This window comes from Sebastes fasciatus, chromosome 2 (genome assembly GCF_043250625.1).
Source record: "Sebastes fasciatus isolate fSebFas1 chromosome 2, fSebFas1.pri, whole genome shotgun sequence".
Taxonomy (NCBI): Eukaryota; Metazoa; Chordata; class Actinopteri; order Perciformes; family Sebastidae; genus Sebastes; species Sebastes fasciatus.
In genome coordinates, this window is record NC_133796.1 from 15,392,518 (window position 1) to 15,406,136 (window position 13,619).

A 13,619-nucleotide genomic window follows, 5' to 3' on the forward strand; every position below is an offset into this window, starting at 1 on the left:
AGTGTACAGGTGGGAGAATCATCCAAATGAGACGTTACACTGAGAATAGACGTCTCAGAGCCACAACTGTTGCCTCTGTTGCTGCCATTTTGGTGATTTTATCAACAAGCGCAAACTAAATGCTGTGTAACATATGATGTAACCATTGTCAACGTGAAATTAAGTGAAACTATTATTATATAAACAAAAAAATTCGATCATCATTAGTACTAAATAACTGTTTAAACAACACACCATCTGCCTTTTGCATATAAGACAGAGGCCTCAATGATCTGAACCAATGATCTCACTTGCAGACCAATTCACATTTATATTCATGCATATGTTTGTATATATTTATGTTTAACATTCACATCTGGTTTCTATTCACACCCTAGTGTAGATTAAAAACACATCACATTATGGAAAAACAGCATTTTAGTTTGATGTTGCTGTGTCTTGAGTCCTCCCATTGTCTCCCTCACCAGGACATAAAAGGACTGTTTTTCGATCACAGAGGTTGAGAACATGAATTGAATGGTTTGATGTGTCCTAAAGTTCGACTTTTAGCCAAACAAGACTCAAACACATGTCCGTGACAGAATCAATGGGTGTAAATGGAGAAAGCCTGTCGTCTTGTTCAGGGCCTGGTAAAGAAGAGGTGTGAGATGTTCAGTTGCAGTCCCAGTGGTCGGAGGTGTTACCTTCACTTTAACTTGTTTGGTAGCTACCGTGTCCCTCCTCTGTCAAGTGTGGCAATGATCCAACCGGACTATTCATACAGACAGAAACGTCCATTGGGGGGTGGGTGTTGGATGTATTTTCTTTAACTTTTTGACATAATTTTTCAGTTTTCTTTGTCAGAATTGTACTATGTGGTCACTTCTGATCAAATACAGCTTTTATCAGTTTTATTCTCTGTTTGAGTCGTCATTTGTTGCAAGATTTATATTGATAACATTGATAATTTACAGCAAACATCTTGGTAAACTTTAGTATAATAGTATATAAATTACAGTAGAGACCTGTACCTGATAACTGCATGTCTAATTCCTAAATGCCCAAATATATATTTAGTACTTATTAGCAGAATAGGCCGCCACCTTACTTTACACCCCTCATCTTAAACCTACTCCAGCCTTTGTCCATTGATCTTTAATTCCTGAACTGCAGAATCCTATTAGCGCATGTCACCAATAAGAATCAACAGACAGAGGATTTGGTCAATGGGCGCCTCCTCATTAGGAGATACCCACCAGCAGGCCTGAGGGCAGATCAAAAGGGCTGGTCTGAATATCGCATTCAGGAAGGGAGGGTTTTTTTCCTCAAACACTGCAGTCGTCATGTCTCACTCTGTGAAGCATGTAGGTGTAACGCTGTGCGGGTCATTCTCCTCCTACTGTTCAGACATGGCTTCACAGAAACAAGCCAGGATGTGTCTTGTCTGGCTTTCTATCTGTTTTGTCCCTCACAGTGGATGTTGAGACAAGACATGTGGCAGCGCAATGCAATTAGATTTATGTAGATGATGTACTGTTGCTCCACATATATAAATTAAATAAAAAATAATGATTGTCGCTGACATGTTAAGGCCTTGTAGGTACAAAACATCAACTTTTCATGAGCAAGGAAAAACAGGCTTGTTTCAAGCTTTGTGACACTGAATTTTCAAGATTTTAAAGGGTCTCATTAGCATAATACAGCCTGTTCTCATTCCCGGGGCATTAAATCTGTCACGGCCTTCGGTGTTTGATACCGCTGCACAAGGCACTCATTAGTGGCGGTGTACGACACATCGGGCGTTCCATTAACTACAATGTAAACCCATCCGCAGTAACAGTAAACACTCGGGGAAAGTGCTGTGGTGATGTGGTATAAAAAGCGAAGGAGACACACAAGGTGGATGGGAGTGGAAGTGGATGAGTCCAACAAACACAGGGCTTTCATGCAAGAAACCGCTGTTCGTGTCCTGTGTGTCACGTTTCACTTTCACTTTGCAATCAGCTGTTCGTTCGTGTCACGTGTTCACAACATGAAGTCACATTTTCACTTTTAAGCCCTACCATGTTGTTTTTTACTTAAACCTAACTAAGTGATTTTGTTGCCTAATACTAAGCAAGTGTTTTTGTTTAATTCACAACTTTAAGCATGTGTTAACTGCGAGCACTAATGACACGGAGCAATCTGACAAAGCGTCAGTATGTGACGAGTTGGGATGAGGATGCGTAGACATATTTTCTCAACCCTTAAAGGGGCATTTCATTTTTTACTTTATCTGAAAAATTCTAAATTAGCAAATTTGGAGATACAGGGTTTTCATTGTGACATTTCGTTTAATGGACTGGGCCTCTAAGTGCTTTAAGAATAAACAATTAAAAAGAAGTAATTTGTGTATTTGATTGTTGGCACCCAAGTGAAGGATTTATGGAGAAACAGTGGAGAAACATAACGGATACAGATGCTTCTATACAGGGTACGAGGGCTCTATGAAAGGCCTTCGCAGACACCAGATCTCACCTCAACTAAACACCAATGGGAGATTTGGAGCGACATGTTAGACAGCACCCTCCACCACGATCATCATAAAATCCCTCAAGATTGTTCTGAAAATGCTGCCTAATGTCTCACGACCAATCGGCACCAATCAGTAAATGATAGATCTCTAACGTGAGGAAGCTACCTCCTATTGACAAGGAAAGACACTAATCCTGGGCTAATAGGACTGAGTGCGGCATAACCCCATCCAAGATCATGCACTTTTAAAAAAAAAGGTATTTTTATTGGAAAACTTTAATGCTGTGAAATGCTGAGCTATTAAAAAAGTAAAACAATATGATACAATGTTTTAAAAGTATCATTCAGACCTAAGTGTTGCTTAAACCTTCCTGGAAAACGGAGCTGAATAAGAGCCAACTCTCCTGAGGACGCTTACTGTAGAACTGTCTGGATAAACTGCACTTACAGTATATGTTTTGTGTGTGTGTGTGTGTGTGTGTGTGTGTGTGTGTGTGTGTGTGTGTGTGTGCGCGCGCGCGTGCGCGTGTGTGTGTGTGTGTGCGTGGCGGCCCATGTGTAAGGCAGTGGAAAGTGGTTGGGGCTAAATTGCTTTATCGTTTGTGGATGAATTGAATAAAGTCATATCTGGCTTTTTGGAATGTTACCACAGGGTTCAGGAAAATTGGTTAGTGGAGCAATCTCGCAGAAATTTTCCAAGATCCTGTTATACACTCACCATGCACTCAGTCAAGGCTGTTGTGGAGAAATACTTGACTGGACAAAGATCAGTGCGACTTCATACGGAGTCAGGTAGCAAATTCTTTGAACATCTTCTTGAAAGCAGAGATGTAATTGAATAGACAATATCGGGAATTTAAGGCTGGAAGAGCGAAAGCGATATAGTTATAGGACATTATTTTGCTAATGTACAGTATATCATCTGTCCAGACAAAACTATAGGGTTGTGGTCATTTTTCCCATAGACAATGTTACATGACTCCCGCTTGGAGCTCTTTTACAAAGTTGTAAAAGAGCTCCAAGCACAAAAGATTAATAACTGCAACAGATATTATCCAGTTCATTGATAAAAAAAAGTCAAAATTACAAGCTTGTGTACATAAAAAACTTCCCAAGGTACAATTCAGCAAGAAACATCCAATCACCAAGCTTAAAATTATGTTACATGCTCAGCAAATGGCAAGTGGAAGCTGAAGATAATGGTGTTGAGAAATCAGAAAACACAATCTGCAGCTTAAATCAATTCCCTTTTAAATTCTAGTTCAATTTTTTCCATGTTTCTAGCTATATGGCTTATCACCTGAAGAGGACATAATGCAGCTTTAGTCTGCCGACTTGTCTACAGGAGGCGTTCGAGCTGCCCTTAATCCACGTAACCGCGTCCCAAAGTATATTTTCTTACATTTTACACACAGCGATTGTGTATTGGCTTCACTACCACACACTACTACACTCAATGTGCCTGAACACATCCTGTGTAAAGAGGACTGAATGTGCTGCTTTTACCACACAGCTTCTTGTAGCACGATATCATGTGTAGCCATCAAGTGTAGGTTATATAGTAGCCTAGTTAAGACCCTTTACAAGATTTTAATGTTACAACAAGTCAGCTATTTCTGTGTAAGTACATTAAAAAAATCTTTGTATACAAAAAAAATTATTTGTATGATTAGGCCCTTAACACACTTGGTCAATAAAGCTGATTCTGACTGATTATGTGCCGTGCAAGATGGGAAAGCTTGATAGGCGTAGCAACCATAACTCCAGAGGCGTGCATTAGCAAACAGTCAATTGAAGAGCATTAACATAGCAGCAAACAACTATTTGCTATGTAAAGATATAGAGGAGTAATGTCTACCTGAGCAGAGAATGAAGTCTCGCTCCCTCTGTGTGTGTTGTAATCAGAGCTTCTCTGTGCTTTGTCGACATCGCCGGGCCCGCCGCGTGTGCTTTTAATGCATGTTCGTGCACGTGAGCGCGCCCCATACGGCAGTTATATAGCTGATAACGGCATCCCAACCAACAGCGTTGTCCTTCAAGAGTAGCTCCGGTTCCTCCTCAGGTACACACTGTTATCTCTGTCAGCTCTGTTGCCGTTGTTAGCACCGTTAGCGGCGAGTCACTGGATCAGCTGTCGCCATGTTGAGAGCCGTGCAGAGACAATAGAAATGCTCTGAATTTCATTTTGAGCACCTTTAAGCAAAAAATGGGGCTTCAACTGTAACGATTATCCCTCCAACCCACCTCAACCACAACGGACAACAGTTTACTAATGTTACAATAGTAAGATTTACATTTGTTATGTACTCTTAATTTTGGCCAGAAAGTTTGAGTGACTGTTTAAATAAGAGCCTTTGTGCATGCCACATGTTTTTGCGCTTGAGTGTGTGTGTGTGTGTGTGTGTGTGTGTGTGTGTGTGTGTGTGTGTGCGCGTGTGTGTGTGTGTGTGTGTGTGTGTGTGTGTGTGTGTGTGTGTGTGTGTGTGTGTGTGTGTGTGTGTGTGTGTGCGTGTGTTTGTGCTCGAGTGTGTGTGTGTGTGTGTGTGTGTGTGTGTGTGTGCGCGTCTTTGCAAGGTGGGGCAATTTGATAAATGACGCCAAAGTAGAATAGACTGGTGTTCAGATGGCTTCAGCCTTGTAAAGATGTGACAAATGATGGAGCAGAAAGTATTGATTCCAATCTCTCTCTGGTGCAGTGTTTCACTGTGGAGGCTGCGTGCACACAGACACACACACACTCACACCTACACACACACACTACATACGTACATTAACACAGTCGCACACACACAATAAAAGGAGCACAAGGACAATACACATGCAATGAATGCATGCATTATGTGTGTACATGTAGAGAATGTGTGCTTGGTGTATGAATTTGAGAACACATATTGTCAATGTGACTGCAGTGTGTGAGAACATTACGGTGTGTGTGCGTGTGAAAAAGATTGGAGTCTATATGTATTTGTGTGTCAGCGACATGTGTAATGTACTGTATATCGATGCTTTGTGCACACGTGACTGTGGTCTTTATGTGATTGTGTGTGTGCGTCTGTATGTGTGTTTCCATTGTTAGTAGTTAGTGTTGGGATGCCAGCAGGAGTCCCTGGTCACACACATTAAAGTCTCATCTCACTGTGTTTTAAACCAGCTGTGTTTCTCCACGCTGTCAAGAACATTCAGTCGCTCGCATGATATTTGTGTGTGTGTGTGTGTGTCAGAGAGTGTGTCAGGCTGTTTGTCAGGGTGCATGGGAGTGTGTGCCGCGTTAGCATGATCACACGAGGGGGCAAAGGTCAAAGACAGCTAACCAGAAGAGGAGAGGAAGGGGGAGTGGAACCGATCAGATGAGAGGGGAGGACAGTCAGCCATATTGTCTCGGTGGACCTGTGGATGGATGGATGGATAGATAGATAGATAGATAGATAGATAGATAGATAGATAGATAGATAGATAGATAGATATCTGACGACGGTTTGTGGAAGCTGTTCTTGGGAATGTAGTGGAAAGAGAGGTTAGGGAAGGAGACTGAATGTGTCCTTTTTTGTGGTGAGTGTGAGGTTACCCTATTACATGAAGGCACACATTAATTATTCAATCAACATTGTCCTGTGGTTGATTTAAAAACAACCTCCTAGCCTCCTACTTGCCACAAAGAGTCCCCTGAGTCCCCCTCAGTGGCCTATTGCTGTCTAGCAATGGATGGATGGATGGATGATTGGATGGGTAGCTGGCTAAATAGGTAGATCTCTTTTGTTTTCCACAAAAAGCACAGTTAAAAATCTGCGTGTCTCAAAATGATCACATAAAATGAAAAGATACACTTTTATCATGCTCTGATATTTAGGGCTGGTAAAGGTACTCGATTCCTTAAGGTATCGAAAAAATCAAGCAGTATCAAAACCTCTCCAGTGAAAGGATACGTGCAATCTATCCTTTTTGTACTCAGATCCAGAAGAAAATTAATATTTGTGTGGTTTAGCTTGCAGTCAATCGCTGCCAGCATTCTTTGATTTAACGCAAAATGTGATCGGCCCACTACCACAGCAGCTACAACCCATACAGTCTGAGGTGTGGTGAAGTGGAGCGCGGTGTATTTGACATATGAGTTGGCAGTCCAGCGTGCCGAGATGCCACCAAAACATTGTAAAGTATGGCTATATTAAACGCCTGTGTTGTCTGATAACAATAAATGTGGTGATGGAGGCATTTTACGCAACTGAATGCTTCCATTTACATGATGGGTATCAAATGAAGTATTCTATTATGAAGTACTCCCAACATACACCAGTGCTGAAACAAATATCTCCACCTTGACATAATATATATATAGTAAAAGAAAAGTGTTTGTTTGGACCGATGTTGACCTTCACCGCCTCCTCTTGCTATTTACTGTGTTGGGTTTCACCGATTGAAGAGGACAAACAATGGGAGAGAAAGACAGAGAAAGAGAAAAAGAGAGACCCTTCACGACCTCTTCATAACTCATCCCAACTCCTCCCATCAGGCCGCCGTCATAGAAACCCTCTGACCAGGACAAATATACCATTAACATGACAAACACACTATGAAGGAGTAAGTACTCACACTACACATGCACATATTTGGACTTTACAGCCAAACTGTTCTTAACTCTATGTGTAATAACATTTGTATATATTTTTCTTTTAACGCTATGTGTATATTTTTGCTACATGCGCTTGGTGGATACTGTTGGGTCTCTAAACTATGGTGTACGGTCATAGACCTGCTCTATATATAAAGCGTCTTGAGATAACTTCTGTTGTGATTTGACGCTATACAAAAATAAATTGAATTTAATTGAATTACGAAAATATATTCCTAATTTTTCGTGTGTTTTCCTACGAATGTCCAGCAACATGTGAATCAAGTGTCAATTTACCTCCAGTCTTTTCAAAATAAACTTCCATCTTCACAGGAAACAACTTGGTTTAGGCAACAAAATTACTTAGTTAGGTTTAGGAAAAGATCATGGTTTGGGTTAATATAACTACAGAATTGGCGTAACTTAAGCACGGGAGTCACGTGACAAATAAATCAACATTGATTTCGGGTTTCACACGGGGTACGAACGATGATGTCCTGGGCGAAACTCTGATGTTTTTTGACCCACCCATCCACCCCGACATCCTCCCTATGTGGCGTTTGTCACTCTTTATGCTTTCTGGTTCACGATTTTGAGCATTACATACGAATTGATTTTGTGGCATCTACACAAATTACAGTGCATTACTTTTCATTCTGTAGGTAAAGCTACGAACGGTGTATGAGAACAGCCTGTTTTATTCTACCTGTGTCACCCGTATCAAAGACAAATTTCCATCGCTTTGCAACAGACAGAGGGAGAAAAATGTGCTTGTGAGCAGAGTCTAGGGTTAGACTGGGTTTGGCTACTGAATATTATATTTGGGAGAAAAGAGAACAAGTGCAATTGGAGAGGCCTCGAGGGAGCTGAGCTGACCAGAAGAGGGTTGGACTTAGATAGATAGATAGATAGATAGATAGATAGATAGATAGATAGATAGATAGATAGATAGATAGATAGATAGATAGTTATATGCCTAAAGCTGTATGAAAACACTATGGTAGGCTAACATGTGTACATACACACAGAGACACAAACACAATCATTACTGTCTATCAGTCAGTGCAGGGGGGAGCGTTCAGCAGGGGGTCAGTGTAGAGGTCAAAGGCATTCAGAGGACCAAACACCACCCTCCCCATCCTCCTCACCACCTCCTCCTCTGCACCACCGCCTCCCATCACCCTCGGTCACTCCCAATCAAGCTCTTCACACTCACCTCTCCTCTTCCAATCTTTATGATGTGTGTGCATGTGTGTGTGTGTGTGTGTGTGTGTGTGTGTGCGTGGCACTCGGGCATGCTGAAACACAGCTCATCCCCCTGATGCTCCTGAAGCTGTGGAGTGGGAGGGAGGGGGGGGGGGGGCATTATTTCCGACCTTTGACCTGGGTAGAATTGACTCTTCACCAGGCCTGTGCGGTCGCTCACCCTTGACCTCTGAGGTCGTCCAGTCAAAGCCAGCCAATCACGGTTGTCTTTGATTCACTCTCCGACCCTCTGCTCGGAGGGAAGGAGGTTGGGCTTACAGCGGTGGGGAGGGGGTGAGGGGTGAGCTGACCATAAAAACATACCACCCTGCTGTGATGGAGCATATGTTGTAACGTCTGCCTATCATGGCAGATCTGTAGGGGTTTCACAGCAGCCGGCGTTGACAAGCCTCAGCTTGTGTGTGTGTGTGTGTGTGTGTGTTCAGGATCACTAGTGTGAGCTGAAAAAGTGTGATTCGTGTAAATTGGCATTAGAGAGCTCCGTATGATCTCACAAATGCAACATGGCCCCTATATGAAGCACACCAGGAACATGCATTCAAGGTGGGGATGTATGTTCCTGCCCTATAGCCTCTTGCTGGTCTGGTTAGGTCTCGGGGAATAGAGTTTACTGGAAAGTGATGGAGGATCCTTACGGTCATGACCGTTGGTGTAATCTAATGACCGCTCACTCAGAGAGCAGGAGGGAGGAAGAGGAGGAGGAGGTGGAGGCCACGGGGGCGGGGGGGGTGAGAGGGAAGTAGTGGACAGGAGGGGAGGAGATGAGGGGGGGATGGTCAGGAAGGATGGGTGATGGGGTTTGGAGGGAGTGGGGGGTGGGTGATCTCCTGTCCTCAGGACTGACCGGCTGGTGTTGACCTCTATTCGATCAAATCAGATAACCAGCTCTCAGTCAAAGGCATTGTCTTGTCGTGTGCCACTGGAAAACCTAATACAGGTTCAGATTCATCCTGGACTTGATGTAGAGGATGTATCATCAATTATTTACCGGAGAGAGTTCAGGTTAATTCAGATTAACCTTATTCTCCTTTTGAAGAGGTTTGTTCTGCTTGTGACATTTCAGAGTGAATTCAGCCAGGCAGGGAGCGCTTAATGTTCACAAAAACACCATTTGTAAACACAAAAAATATGAAATGATGGTTGAGACTTTCTGTGTATGGTAGAATATTTTAGTTATTTTTGTGGTATGTGTGTGTGTGTGTGTGTGTGTGTGTGTATGCTGCATGTATGTGTGGCTACCCTGCTGACCTCCAAGGATTTATGGGCTGCAAGTGTGAGAGCTTTGACACAGAGATATATCTGCAGGACCCATTGTGTTAATGCAGTGTGTGTTTGTGTATGTGTGTCCGTCTCTCTCGGCCTCTCTTGCTGTGTGTGTGTGTGTGTGTGTGTGTGTGTGTGTGTGTGTGTGTGACAGGGACTAATTCCATTAGTGGTCTACTGCTACGGGAGATGAGTAGGGATTGACAGAGCTGCAGTCGTAATGAATTGGCTCTGGCAGCATCACTCAGCCTATAAGTTCTCTCTCTCTCTCCACCGTCTTCCCCCACTTCTCTCTCCCAGCAACACTTTCATCCAACAAGCCTCTCAATAAACACGCCCTCGTTAGGGCCTCGCTGGCTAATCACCGCTCTTCATTAGAGCCGTACTCGCTTAACTAGGCGCTTTCATTACAACTGCTGTGCCTGCAAAATGCCAGGCTACCTGCGTTTGCCAGCTTCCTCTCTCTCTATTACTGTCGGGCCGCATTCACAAAATGATTAATTATCTCGGAGTCACCCTATTTTGTTCAAGTAAAGGAATTCTCTGTTTAACACACGTGAAACAGGTCCAGGACCATTTCAGCCCCGACTCCCACATCTTAACCGGCTATTTGGATCCAAACCTGAGTTGATGATGATGTGGGGGTTTTTCCAGCCTCGCAGAATTGGACTTGAAAATTCTTCAAAACTGTGATGTGCTGTCCTACGTTTCCAGCCTTTATCACTGATATTTATAACATAGGCCTATTAAGATGAAAAAAAAAGAAGGTTTATGGTTCTTGATCTGATTTTGTTCATTTTGTGCCACATTTATTAACTTTTAAAGATGGTGTTTTCTCCAAGGAGGACACTAGTAACTACACAACTAAATATGAGATGTAGTTTTATGCATTTTGAAGAGTGGTCAACCTCCAGGTCTGAAAAGTGTCTTAAACTTGCATTCTTTCTAACAGCCAGCAGGGGGCGACTCCTCTGGTTGCAAAAAGAAGTCTGATTGTATAGAAGTCTATGAGAAAAATGACCCTACTTCTCACTAGATTTATTACCTCAGTAAACATTGTAAACATGAGTTTATGGTCTCAATCACTAGTTTCAAGTCTTCTTCAATTGCAGCATTCATCTAGTAAATGATGGTCCCATTTAGAGTAAAATAGACCATAAAGCAGGTTATGCTTTAGGGCGTGGCTACCTTGTGGTTGACAGGTTGCTAACACGGCGTTGTCCGGTCTGGGAGTTGTCTGTGTTTTCGACTTAGAACTGTCTTATTCAGTTGTACTTAGCTCCACCCTCTCATGTCACTTCTGGTTGCAAATAACTAAGATGGCAAAATGCCAAACTTGAGGCTTCAAAATAGAAGTCCACAAACCAGTGGGTGATGTCACGGTGACTACGTCCACTTCTTGTATCCAGTCTATGGTTTTGACTATAATAACCCCTTTGTAATCATATTCTATAGTTCCTAAGCTTATGCCATGATATAATAAAAAAGGACAAACCAGTTCAGAAAATTGACATTGACCTTCTAACATCTAGTAAAACATTCTCTTCTTTCCTGCAGAGAGATCTTTGGAGTTGTATTGCCACCACTTCCGGCTTCACAATGAAAACAACTCCACTCCTCTTTTTCAAACCACTTAACTAAACTTTACCCAAGTGAGAGCATTTGCACCTACCCTTACCTTTGTGCAACACCTGTGATTCATTGTGACCATGTTGGTAGATCCGGCTTTCAGTGTCTGACCCAACCAAAACCTCCAGATTTCTGACATAAAGAAATGCATTGTACAGTTTCTCACGTTTGAAGTGGATTGGCGACTGGACAGCCTTGGACCTGAAGCCTCTGGGCAACATCACTGACCTTTAGGTGGAGAAAGCCCCTGCTCCTGTAGTGGGGGAACCCCCCACTGGTTGCTGCCGAGCCATCCGACCCAGTGATAAAGGAAACCAAAGTGGCGGGGGGGCTCTGAAAGGGCACACAATGTCGATACAGGAGGAGGAGTGGTCTTCTGGTCCCCCACCAGCACACTGAAGATGAACACACTCGGGGTCTGTAGGTCTTTATCTGAGCGTCTTGAATCGCTGCCCTTTGTGTGCATTGTGTGATGACTGAATGTGATCCGATGTCACAATCAGGTCTGAATGAACTTCACGCCTGATGACAGCTGATGCAGATGGCACTTTTCTTTCAGCGTTGAGCCTTTCGAGAGCTTTTCAAGATTGCCAGATAACACGCAGCGTACTTGTTGGTGTTTAGGAGTTCAGCTGGTTCGTGAATCAGCGAAGGGAATATCCCACCCAGCCAACAGTGTAAATTCACACATAAGGAACTTGTTGATTTATTGAATCTTTCCCACTTCTTCCAGTGTCAAATCCAAACATGTTTGAGATCAAATCTAGACTCCAATGACTGTGAATGTATTACTTATATTATTTTTAGCATAAACCAACTTTTTATATATTTCACATGTCATATTGCTTCACAATGTCTCATTTGCTCAACACGTTGTCCCCTATTAATGAATAGAAACAGATTTACAGCAGTAGAGTGTGTGTAGGCCATTTCAGCAGATTTTCCACTTCATGCTATAAATCCACATGACTTCATTACAGCCAGGTTACATTTCATCAGTGTAGACATTTCGGAGGAAAGTGTTTTCATTATATTTCTTTAAATAAGATGATACTTTTTTGTGGCACAATATATTAACTCTGTCTCCTACAAAATTGCATTCCCATAGAACTAAACTGCATTCAATTAAGCCGTTTGAAACAGTTTGAACAGGTGGTTATCGCTGTAAATTCAAACAGAACAAAAAACACTACTTAGTTAGGTTTAGGCAACGAAAGTACTGGGTTAGGTTAAGTGAAAAAACATCAAGGTTTGGCTTAAAATGACAGTTGACTTAATGTTTCATACTGGACACAAACTGCAATCTCCTGGGAGAACGTCCTATGCTTGTTGGACCCATCCACCACCACTCCCGCCCACCTGTAGTGGACTTTCTCTCTTGTTATACTCGTTATTATACCACGTAACTTATTTATTCCCATGGATGTATAAAGAGAACTGGATACAGCGTTGTAGGTGGGCTCCCGTTCATTCCTATGAGAGTTGCTCATTCGCGCATGGAGCCAAAATGGCTTGACTCTTAAGTGCTAAAGTGCCCGGACTTCCCGGCGATCTTCCGCATCCATCTCTTTCCCAATGTATGTCTATGGGAAAAAGTCTTTTTGGGCTCAATGGCATCACGTGACAGACACAGAAGTTGTAGTACCACCGTTGCCCCGACGGAAATTAGCTTCAAAGCCCGGCGCTCTTCAGGGCTCGATTATTCCAGGTAACTTTCATTAACGGTCGCTTGATATACTACGTCACCGACTCTGCGCGTCGCTTGTGGTACTACCTCATTTGCTGCAGCCGTCCGCGGACTTACAAATGTATTTGTGATACGTCAAAGACAAACGTAATCCGCGACAAAATATGTTTCCTTCCAAACGTAATTGAGGATGCAGTTTAGTTGTATGGGAATGTAATTTTTAGGAGACAGGACTGAAAATATGTATAAGTGCCTTTATATTTTTGAATCAAATAGTTGTTTCTTCTTCTTCTCTGTGTCGGTGCTTTGTACTGAACCTGTCCTCTGTTACTTCCTGATGTTAGCCATTCTTCTGATCTTGTCATTTGCTCTTTTATAAGGACATTGATTCTGTAGGTCAGGTTTGCTGACCAGTCCCTTCCCCCCCTCAGAGACCCTTTCATGTTCCCAGCAGCAACCTGACACCTGCTTTGGACCCCAGCAGTCAGCCTCTATAATCCATACCTTCACACAAACACATAGAAACACGCATAAATGCAAACAGTGAAGTCACACACATCCTCTCGCAGGCACACGTATGGGCATGTCCACATCTGCAAACACACCCTCAACATACAAACACACAGCTCAATATGCAGACATTACGCTATTATTGACACTCTGCTGGACATCAAT

The 13,619-nt window shown here is 42.7% G+C and overlaps 1 protein-coding gene across 1 annotated transcript in view; it reads right to left on the reverse strand.

Annotated features, from left to right (window-relative positions):
- insyn1 (inhibitory synaptic factor 1) overlaps positions 1–13,619 on the reverse strand; it is a 625,574-nt gene that overhangs the window by 579,710 nt on the left and 32,245 nt on the right. The gene's annotated exons all lie outside the window — the stretch shown is intronic.